This window comes from Sebastes umbrosus, chromosome 8 (assembly GCF_015220745.1).
Source record: "Sebastes umbrosus isolate fSebUmb1 chromosome 8, fSebUmb1.pri, whole genome shotgun sequence".
Classification (NCBI taxonomy): Eukaryota; Metazoa; Chordata; class Actinopteri; order Perciformes; family Sebastidae; genus Sebastes; species Sebastes umbrosus.
This window is the reverse complement of record NC_051276.1, coordinates 22,597,865-22,610,146: the sequence shown is the minus strand read 5'-3', so window position 1 is coordinate 22,610,146 and position 12,282 is coordinate 22,597,865. Positions and strand designations below refer to the sequence as shown.

Below are 12,282 nucleotides of genomic sequence, written 5' to 3'. Positions count from 1 at the left end.
GAACACTGCTTCACTCCGGCTCAAACAAGCCTCCACGCTGCTCTAACATATCAGCCATAATGAGCCATAAGGAAGAATCTGGACATTTGTTCTTACACTTTGTCCGCGCTCATGCTGGCACAGTAAACAACCTTCAGTTCTCCAGCTGCCTCCAATTAAATCAGTGTAAGATAAAGTGACTCTCTGCAAACTTTCTTTCTGATTTCTGTGTTCTCGTCGGAGGGAATTACGTAAGAGATGCAGAGATACACACACAGCCAGGCCCCATTGCTTAGCCTACAAAGTCCAGCCCAAAATAGCCAGCGTGGCAGGCTAATACAAAGCAACTCTCAGCTTTAGTCATTGTGGACTGTAATGATATGTCAGAGGAAACAAGGAAAACACATTAGGCAGCGATGTTAAGGCAAACACATTTCAGCTTTTCACAAGGAATCCCCAGGGAAGCTGGGATGGTCCCCGCAGTGGTGAATATTTCACAGAGACAGAATTAGACCTCTTAGATAGACATCTGTCTGAATGTGGGTGGTTCCTTCAAATCTAACAGGACCTTTCCATGCCTTCTTGTATAAAATATGTAGACACTCTGATTCAGTGGACTCAGAGAAGAGTGAAATGCAGCAGCAGCTGTGAATCTGAAGACTCGGTGGGAGATGCAGCCAGTCTTCCCTTAATTCCAAACCCTGATTAAGTCCTCAACGAATTAAACCACTCAATCCTCTCCGTCCAACTTTCTTGCACCATGATTTACAGTTGTGGCGGTCCATATAGAGTGTTGGACCACATGTTTCTCCGAGGATTTAGCTGCAGTCAAGTATTTGGATGGCTCAACAGGGAACCGAAGAATCCACGCTGGCGTAGCTTTGATTCCTGGTGGATCAGACCAGATTATATTCAGAGGATTTTTAGGCTTTTCTAGAGTGCACTTGAGTTACAGGAGACCCTCTTACTAGTGTCCTCTGATACTGTGTGTTGCAAAGGTGGCAAATGTTTGCAAAGGTTTCATTCTAAACCTCGACCAAACAGGTTGCTCTGCATCTTGAGACTTAAAGGGGAACACCACCTAAATTAAGAATTCCAATATGTTATTCCCATGGCCTAGTTAAATTCAATCCATATGTGTGAACATGAGCTACTCTCTCTCAAAGCCAGAAACCAGAGAAGTAAGTCTCAAACTTGGGAGACTCACAGAATGTTTGATTTCTTTTTTTATACCCAAATTAGCTTTATTCTATTGTAGTCAGTGCTTGAAGTGGAAAACAATAAGTGCCAGTACTCTCTTATTCACATGTTGATGTGTGTATCTGCTGGTATCAGCAAATCTGTTGCAACATATTCCTTTTTATTTATTATTTCTTTAAGCATGTTATACTTTGTCAGTCATAACCAGCTGTGATTTTATTGCTATATTATTATACTTGGGCTATGCATCTTCTGTAGTAGGCCTATAATATTCAACTGGAACATTACAGGGCTAAGGTGGTGTGTTTGTATATAGTGTTAATAGTTAGAGTGCTTTCATGTGTTATTTATAGCCTATAGTAGAGTACCATTCAGGTTTTAGGAGCAGTGTCCCAGTCAGGATGCTCCTACATATTATGCAGCAGGATAAAGAGACACATTCTGAATTTCTACAGTGAATACATGATACTTGTTATGATATTGGCTCCTACCCCAAGACAATTTGAAGGTTTTTTACTTAAAACTATGCAATTTTACATCATTTTGGAGCATTATTATTACTAGTTTAATGATTATTTTATTATTTACACATATCACTCCCTTCTTCTGAACATTTAATTATTCTCGAAATGTTGTCCTGTAAAATCATATTCTATAAATCTAAAGAGCAGATCCAGACAACTTTTAAATAATGTTACATTAATTATAATTGTTCACAAACAAAAAAAGTTCAGACAAACAGTTATTATTATACACTAATTATTTTACAAAAAAGACGTGAACATTGTGTTGATAAATAACAGCACCCTCGTTCTCACCCCCCCTCCCTCGTGCCATGCGTCGGCTCGTCCAGATGCTCCCCACATAGTTTTTATGATATGGCTTATGAGGCATGACGCAAAAAATGCTGATGCTGCGCCGTCATGAATCTTGTCTATGGAGCAGTTCCATACTTTATACCCTATGACATCACAAGTTTGAGTTTTAGCACCTAAGTTTTGGGATTTGGGAGAGAGTTGTTCTTGTTTACAAATATTTTTCGGACTGTTTTGGACCATAGGAATAACATGTATGAATTTTGAAAATGGGCATAGTTCCCCTTTAAAATAAAATGAAATAGAATAACCATTTAAATGTAATTTTCCCATGCTTATTTAGCAAATCCTGTTTGCTTTGACTGCACACACAAAAAGAACATTCCAATTCACTCCGAGTAACACTCATAAACAAATTCATGTGCAAGCCAAACCATTTGGGAGCGGTATCCATGGCAACCCACACTGAGTAGGAGCAAAAGAGACTGAATTGATTTCAAAGGGGAATGAAGTAAAGTGCTGATGGGAGCCTTCCATGGAGACCATAAAAATCTACGTCACGGGGACGAGATGAAGGGAGGTGAAAATTGCCTGTAAACCTCCAGCAATCTGCAAATGCGCCGCAGGAGGGATTGAGCAGTGCAGCTTCGTATCGATGTGCACGTTTTGGTGGGAAGCGTGCGGAGTCGATGTCTCTTCTGGCCCAGATTAACTCCAGCAGAGATTGACAATTTAAAGTTAACATAAGGTTTACCATAAGGACACCCCCCCCCCCGGCAGCTTCACGGTAAAAATAAGACGAGAATAAAGACTCATGTGGGCACATCCTCCTCTCAGTACATGTAGGTCAAAGCAAGAATAGTGTAGATATTATTCACAGCTGCACTGAGCAAACACAAACTCCTCTGTCCCGGTCTCTGGAGTCACAGTAAGACATCCCATGGTGAGTCTTAATTAAATCTTTACTCCACACTCCTCTCTCATCCTTCATCATCTGCCATTTTGGCTCACTCAGTCATGTGTGCGAGTTTATTAAAGGGGAAACACACTTGGAACGAAGAGACGGGGCCTCTCGGCGGGTGCTGTTTTCTTCGCGAGGCCTCCTTGATGGTGTGAATTATTTGTGCAATGTCACCGTGATATTGTTATGTAACGACACAGTTATATTACATTTAGAGAGTTTTCAAACTGTGATCGAGGTCAGCGGGAGGTTTTATATTGCAGGGCTGTCATTATAAGGTCCTCGCTATTCAACACGGGACAAACAAATCTTTTGTTCCTCGGTTAGGAAGAATCAATGAGGGCCTTCTAAATATGGATATCTCTCACTCTCCATCCCGCAGCAGCACAATGCAAAGCAGTACTGAGTCGCACTAATTGTGCGAGGCTGTAGGCCATGTATAATAGCCGTAACAGACACTTGTTTCCCATTCAAAGACAACCATCTGATTTCTAAATAATAATGAATTGTGGGCTGACATTAGCTTTTCTTCTTCCCTCATAAAGGAATGATTGAGAACACTTGGTTACATACTATGTTCGAGTATTCGAAATGAATGAAACAAATGTGACCCTGGTGCCTGGAATCGTTCCCATTCAAATCCTGCGTAGTTTGCACATCCACCCATTCAGGTTTGGTGATATGGCCAAAATCTTCGATCATGATATAGGTCCTTCCATATCTCGATAACGATATATATTACGATGTAGCATGTAATTCAGTAAATTGTCGATATGAAATAATCTCATGGTAAAGCCTATTTTGTATACTCCTGTGTGAATTAAATACTTAAGACTCAAATAGCTGGATCGGATATCGGTGACTAACGAGCTGATCTAATCAATTCATTCCATATACTATACGTATAATACGTTTATATACTATATATATTATATACTGGAATTTTAATTCCTGTTTAAATTTCGAGCAATTTGTTGCTGCATTAAAATGGTTTACAATTAAATTGTAATTCCTGTTAATTTTGAATATTTTTACCAAGTTGCTGGTACACAATTTATTATTTTAATAATAAATAACAATTCAGTAAATTTATATCTATATATTTATTTGTTACATTTTGTTTTACATTGTTAGGAAAGCAATGTTTTAGTCAAGCCTGATGGTGCCTTACTCATAAAAGAATGATCCCAGTCACTTCCACACAGTGAGGCATACAGCTTATTATTTATACGATGGTATGAGATTGGTACTCGGTATCTGCCGATACCCAAAGCCCAGGTATCGCTATCAGTATCGGGACTGAAAAAGTTGGATCGGAGCATCCCTAATGAAAAGTATTGAGTATTTACTCACTTTAGGACCTTGATTGCAAAATGAACATAACAGTTTTTAGTGGATTTATAGAGAAAAATAAATACATATAGGCCTAGCCTTTATAGCAATAGAAATGATGTAGAAAAATATTTAGGATTTTTATATCGTTTTGACAATACATATCGTCATATTGCCAGTGGTGGAAGAAGTACTCAGATCTTTTACTTAAGTAAAAGTAGTAATACCACAGTGTGCAAATACTCTGCTAGAAGTAAAAGTCATGCATTCAAAACTTTACTTAAGTAAAAGTACAAAAGTATTAGCATCAAAGTATACTTAAATTACCAAAAGTGAAAGTACTCATTATGCAGAATGGCTCATTTCAGAATAATATATATTATATTATTGGATTATAATTATTGATCCATTTATGTGTTCATCACTTTAATGTTGCAGGTGGTAAAAGTGGAGCTCATTTTAAAAATGTTATATACTGAATAGCTTAATTCAGCATGATAGGATAAAAGAAATCTAAATCTGCAAAGTAACTTAAGTTATCAAATAAATATAGCGAGGTAAAAAGTACAATATTTACCTCTGAAATGTAATAGAGTAGAAGTATAAATTAGCATAAAATGGAAATACTCAAGTAAAGTACAAGTACCTGAAAATTGTACTTGAGTACAGTACTTGAGTAAATACACTTAGTTACATTCCACCATGCATATTGCCCAGCCCTACCACCCATCACATTACATGTGCAAATCAGTTTTGACACTTAATGTATGTGATTACGCCTCCTGATCCAGCCATCCAGATGCACCTGTGCTCGCAGCTTTCTCCGTGCTGTTTAAGTGGGTCAGCTCTAGAAATATCTCAGCGAAGAAGTCGTGAGTGCCCCTCCCGTAACAGAACAAGACTATTGCTGGCAATACCCTTGAATCCCTCGTTTGTGACCTGCATAGGAGTCATAGGAGTTGTATTAGAATGACTACACAGCATCTCAAGTGTGACTGTAGGAGAAAATCACAATCTCTGTTGTTTTGTTGTGAATGGATGCCATAGTTTGCCAGATAGTGATCTCTCTGTCCTCTATCCAGGACCGGCTCTAGCCCTCTTGGTGCCTTAGGCAAATCTCGGATTTGGAGCCCCCACCCCTAGGGTTCAACCCCCCAGAACCCTAACCTTAGCCCCGTAAACCGCAACACACATCAGACATCACAATGGTTTTAAGACAAAAAGATTTTTGAAAAAGATTTTCATTTTCATAAATAACTGTATGTATCATGTAAGGGATAATGTACAGCGAGACGATCATTGTTGTGAAATAAACTCCGACAGGGTCTTGCATCGCCCTGAAGGGGTTTATTTCACAACAATGACTCGCTAGCTGTACATTATCCCACTTAGTACATGGCTACTTACTTAAGAAATCAATAATTTGACACAAAAACGATCCTCCAGAGTCCAACATCAGAACTGCGCCCATAGCAACGGTCTGTTATACATAGCAACGGTCTGCTAAAAAGACATTACAGATCATAGAACACCGTGATCGACCAATCAGAATCGAGTATTCAACAAAGCAGTGTAATAAAATATGAATAAACAATTGGTTCCTGATATTGTCGGCTTAAAAGTATTTAGTCAGTTTCACTACAACGAGAGTTACAGGAGGGAAAAGTGTATTTATTTATTTATTTGTTCATTTGTTAACCTCAATGCAGAAAATGAGGAAGGGCTCCCACTGGCATTTATTCTTTTAATTTTTAATTTATTTATTTTTAATTTTTTTTTAGGGCGACCAGCGCCCCCCAGAAGGTGGCGCCCTAAGCGACCGCCTATATGGCCTATACCTTAAGCCAGCCCTGTCCCATTCAGGATACCAAAGTCACTCCTTTTGCTAGTGTAGGCTCAAAATGTGAATCGGTATGTGTTAATGATAATGACTCACAAATTTTAGATGTCAAAAAAAGTAGAATGTAATTATCTTCCAGAACATGTTCAACATGAATTCATATCTTTCCTGATCAGATGAGCATCTGAACCGCTAACCAAACCTAGATTTGTGAGGAGGACTGGAGAGAATGGTATGGCCCGCTGGGCAGCTAGATAAGAAGTGCAAGCAGGCAGACAGAGCTTTTAAAACCACACTGACCTTTCGTGAGCGAGCGTGCCGTATAACATCCTGCCTGCAAATTGGATTTTGCACTCCGGACACTTTTGTCTGCAATGAAAACTTTCAAGGGAAAAGAAATTGATCCATTTTGTGATTAAAATCGAGCTCTCTACCCCTCACTGCATAAAACCAACCGGCCAAATATTAAGACAGAGCAAGTCATTTTAAAGTTGGATGAGCATGGGAAAGTAAAATATCTAAATTTTAATGTATTTGTTTCAGCTGTAGATGCACTCATTGATTTGTACAATGAAACCCAGTCATTCTTTTGACTGGGGGGATGCATAATACTATTACTCTGTCTCTCAACTGCAGCTGCTGCATTCAGATTTGCAGCCCTAATGAAAGTCCATTGGAACATAATACATGTGTTTTCCCTCAAACACTATGAATTAGGCCATTATTCTGAGAAGAATAGGTAGGCTAAACTATGATGAGTAGTATTCAGGGAGTCGTTAGTTCATACGTGCCAGATTAGTTTTGTTTAATAGGATTATGAACACATTGGTATTTGTGTTTTCTGTGTGATTATGACTCAGAATCATATTAATAAAATGTACGTCTCAGAAGACACAATGAAAAGGAGACCTCGTAGCGATTTATAACACAGTAGAAGACAAAACTCCAATAAAAATCTTGTCCAACCAACATAATATCACATATCACAGAACATGTTTTTACTTGGTTGTTTGAGAGGGATGCACTTCCAGGTTTTGATATCTACTCATGCTCCTATCAAATGTGAATGCCCATATAGTGAGTTGCTTTCATCAAAAAGCATTTGCCAAATGAGTGTAATGTAATGAATAGTTCTGATCAATCAGACAGAGACATAAAAGGGTACGCACATTACACCAGTGTAAAATGAATTACATAACCTGTTTAATCTCGTGCAGAATTGAAGGCTGTGGTAGTCAGACTGCAGGCCCACTCCACCTTGTGGTCACATTAGTAAAACTGCTATTACAGCTCACACACTGTTCAGCTGAGCAAAGTGTGCTCACTTTACAGTTTGCAACATGCATTTCTTAGCATGTTTTATGGCTTTATAAAAAGGATTTAGAGACTTTTTCGGCTCCTTCCTAACTTCACGCTTAGATATATTTCTGAGATACTAGCTGTTTACCATACAAAGTACTAATAGCAAAATTACCTATAACAATCAGTGATACATAAAGAAATGAGCACATCAAGCACAACTCCTACCTGTTTAACAGGGCCAAAAGGATATTTTCAATTTCTTGATCTGGATGTCATTTCAGGTCGAGACAGTTTTATTTTAATATTTTTTTTGTCTCAGGGGGTTTTACAATCTGTACAACTTCTGTTAACAGGCCATTAAATAGGTGTCATTGGTCACTATAAGCACCATACATGTGGGTCAGTAGGGGCCTACCAGTCTACTGCGTTGTAAAAGTGAAAGCAAAACTTAAAAGCAACGTCACTTTTTGAACACAAACAAAAATACTTATTTAGGTATAGGCAACAAAACTACAACTTCTTTAGGTTTAAGGAACAAAACTACATCTTCTCTAGGTTTAGGCAACAAAACTACAACTTCTTTAGGTTTAGACAACAAAACTACAACTTTTTTAGGTTTAGGCAACAAAAGGTTTAGGCAACAAGACTACAACTTCTTTAGGCTTAGGGAACAAAACTACAACTTCTTTAGGTTTAGAGAATAAAACTACAACTTCTTTAGGTTTACGGAACTAAAATACAACTTATTTAGGTTTAGGTAACACATCTGCAACTTCATTAGGTTTAGGGAACTAAAATACAACTTATTTAGGTTTTTATACCTTCTTTCGGTGATCTACCATGCGAATAAATGATAAAAACCTACTTGTGGGTATAATAGGCCCCTATTGACCTACATCTATGGGGCTTATAGCGACTGATAACGCCTATTTAATAGCCTGACAACAGTCTAATCGCTCTCTATTGTTTGACCCTCAACTTGGATAAGGAAAAAAAATACATTTCACGTTGCAAACGGGAGAAACTTCAGGAAGACTAACGGAGGAGGAATCTCTCTTCCAGGATGGACAGACATGCTTAATGTTCAGACATAATAAAGTAAAACTTGTACCGTGTTATTGTTCTATATTCAGTCAATAACAAATAAAACAGACATTGTTGGTCATAGACTTTATTAGGCATCTGCATGTTTTAATAACATACTCATTTTCACATAATATAGCTACATTGCATATAACATCAAATATTTCTTTTACATTTAATTCAATAATCCACCATGATTTACATTATGTAGTATCTTTAATATCCTCAGCTTTTTGATTCTTCCACTTACATTTATGATACATTTAAATCTGGCAGGCATCAACTGACAATCGGTTCCACTCAAATTTGTAAGGATTTAATCTTTTCACAATGATTATACGATGCATTTAGAAAACAATAAAACAAGAATAAAACAATGTACATTCACAGTCAGATACATCCACCATAAATAATGTAAACTCTTACAAAGAAATCTGTGAATATCAAAAACATAAATACATAAAACTACTTCATTGCATTGCTGTCAGTCTCAGGAGGTGCCGTGGCAAATGGTATGTGTAATATGGCCGACAGGCCTCTGAGCGACAGTGTGACATTTTTCAAAGTTAATCATCCGTGCTAATCGTGATGGCTCATTTTCATAAATTACACACTCAGCGTAACAATTACACAAAGCTGCTCTTACTGATTCTCTTGGCGTTGGGCACATGCTGACACTGAGTCACTGTAAAATTTAAAAATGAAGCCCTGAATCACTAATGCATAAACTTACAACTCCAGATAGTCCTGCCTCATAGAGAAAAAAATGAAGCACTTAGAAAATAATTAAAAGAAATACACAAATTTATGAGATAAAAAGTTTAGAGACACACATAATATCAACAAGCACAAATAGCAGCAGGGGATAAAGGTGACAATCTGCATCACTCCGAGCTCTGTACAACACATCTATTTGGTTTGACCAGTTACGGAACAACATTTATGCACCATTGAGCACAAGGGGTCACTGTGGCTACACAAAACACAGGCAGCATGAAGAATCAGCAGGGGAACCAGGACTCCTTTATTTATACTTTTGGCTATTGGGTCTTCTCTAAAAAAGCGTGGTATTGCCATACTACGTCAACATTCGAATGGAAAGCACTCCTTTCTGGAAGACATTTTTAGTGCCTGTTTTTCAGTAGTGATCAAAGAAAGGGTTGTCAGTGCGAGGGAGGGGGGTTGCAGGAAGTACTAAATCTACTGCATGGGTGCATCCCAAAGTCGACATTCCTATACCTTTACATTATTTCTTTATTGTATAGCCTCTTTTTACAGACTAAGAACCCGTTGAAAAGCGGGAGGCATATATGGAAGCAGAAAATCTGCTGCATTGTATGATACAGACGTAAGTGCAAAATCACAAATCAATGCTTTGACTAACTGCTAAACCAGGGGTCTCCAACCAGTGGCTTGCTAAAGGTCCAAAGACTATCTACATACATTTCATAACACAAAGTCACGTTTTAAACCTGTTTCAATTTCTATCCAATCAAATTCAGAGACTTCGCGCCCCCTTCTGACACAAAATGAATATTTGCCAATCAGCTGTCGTTTAAACGCGTTACGCTGCTTTCAACTTTGGTTACATTGGTGACGCCGTAACATTGATGTTATAGCCAGGCCAATAATAAAAGGCTAAAATTAGGGCTGTCAAAGTTAACGCGATAATAACATGTTAACGCAAATTCGTTTTAACGCCACTAATTTCTTTAAAGCATGAACGCAATCGATATTTCGGAGGTTGTAGTGGGCTCAGTTTTGAAGCTAGAGTGAAGACACTGGTATCATATGAAACTAGAATACCTAAGGAATCCATTGGTACCAACTGGTACATTGGTGTGATACTAGCTTGTCGCGAAAGAGGTTAAATCACGCTCCAAACTTGGCCATTTTCAAAGGGGTTCCTTGACCTCTGACCTCAAGATATGTGAATGAAAATGGGCTCTATGGGTACCCACGAGTCTGCCCTTTAAAGACATGCTCACCTTATGATAATAACATGCAGTTTGGAGCAAGTCATAGTCCCACTAACAGCTGTTGTTCCCTGTTTACCATGTTATGATTTGAGCATATTTTCTTAATGCTAAATGCAGTACCTGTGAGGGTTTCTGGACAATATTTGTCATTGTTTTGTGTTATTAATTGATTTCCAATAATAAATATATACATACATTTGCATAAAGCAAGCATATTTGCCCACTCCCATGTTGATAAGAGTATTAAATACTTGACAAATCTCCCTTTAAGGTACATTTTGAACAGATATAAAATGCGCGATTAATTTGCGATTAATCGTGATTAAATATTTTAATCAGCCCTACTAAAAATATACCATTTTTATGAGGAATGGGTAATAGAGTTTTTTTTCACAAATGCGAATGACAAATGTGTGCTTCTCATTTGCGGTGCGAGCGTGTCAGACGGTAAAAAGACGTGGAGCGCCACTTCACCAAAGTCCACAGCGACTTTTCATGGGCCTTTCCGGCTGGTAGCAGTCTACGAACAGAGATGGTAAAGGAGCTGAAAACAATGTTTAAAATACAACAGTCTCTGTTTACCACACTGACGAAGAAGGCCAACGCAGCAACAGAGGCTTCGTTTTGCGGCGCACATCCTAACGAAACGCAAAAAGCCCTTTGTTTATGGCGGGATTGTAATAGAGGTGATGACTGCGGTGGCTGAAACATTATTAAAGGACCATAAAAGTAAGACAGAAATTACGTCTGTTATTGGAGATGTACAACTGGGTGCTATATGAGTAGCTTTCGGCCACTTTCATTTGGTCAAATTAGCCCTCAGAGGAAAAAAGGTTGGAGACCCCTGTGCTGAACCCTAAAATCAACCTGACATAATCCACTAACTTACTGTACATCCACTAAGCTGGTTTACAGTCAGAGTGTTTTCATTACATTGCTTTGAAATCAAGAAAATATAAAATGAAACTGTCTATAAATAATCTAATTTTTCGCTAGCTGTACCTGAACAGTTGCAAACCTTGCCTGTGCTGTATCCTACTGAACCCACACCTGTCACACACGCAGCAACACCCCAGGTTGGGAACACCGAGTTGTTGCTTTGTCAAGTGGCAGATGAATAACCCTGAAAATATAAACTTCGTACACCAGTCAGTGTCTCTGTATTCAAGTATAATTTTGCAGTATACTCTGTGTGCAAATGCGTCTGAAACAATAGAAACATTCTACCTCATTAAAATGCATGCTTTTCCTTCGTTAATAGTAAACATCCACAATAAAAGTGTAATGGAAGACCCTCAGCCACACACAAGTGTCACAATCAATTGGACATCCCTGAGACAGCTCCATTTGATCTGACGTCCTTGTCTGTGTAAGGCATGCTTTCAAAGGTGGAGAGCCTTCGGGGCTTTTGTTCTTGTTTTTGTGCGACAAAAAAACGGGAAGAAAAGTGGCAGCAACAACGTACTCACAACACCTACTAGGTTACTTTACTAATTCAACTACATGTGACGACACGGTTACAAGCGCCAATGTCAGGGGTTGGAAAATGCGACCATTGCCTCCTGTTGACATGCAGCTAAGACATCACCATGAGCGGTCAACAGCTCGAGCTAACACTGGACATCCTATGTGTGCAGCTGTGCTGAGTTAGGGACTGTACAAAAATGATTAGGGGCAGGGCGGTCAGAAAAGGGGGAGGGTAGGGCTGGGCGATATTGAGAAAAGCAAATATCACGATATTTTTGACCAAATACCTCGATATTGCGATGATGTTGTAGAGTTGACCATTGG

General features: G+C 38.6%; 1 protein-coding gene across 2 annotated transcripts in view; it reads left to right on the top strand.

Moving 5' to 3' along the window:
- slc20a1a (solute carrier family 20 member 1a) overlaps window positions 1–12,282 on the top strand; it is a 62,490-nt gene that overhangs the window by 13,896 nt on the left and 36,312 nt on the right. The gene's annotated exons all lie outside the window — the stretch shown is intronic.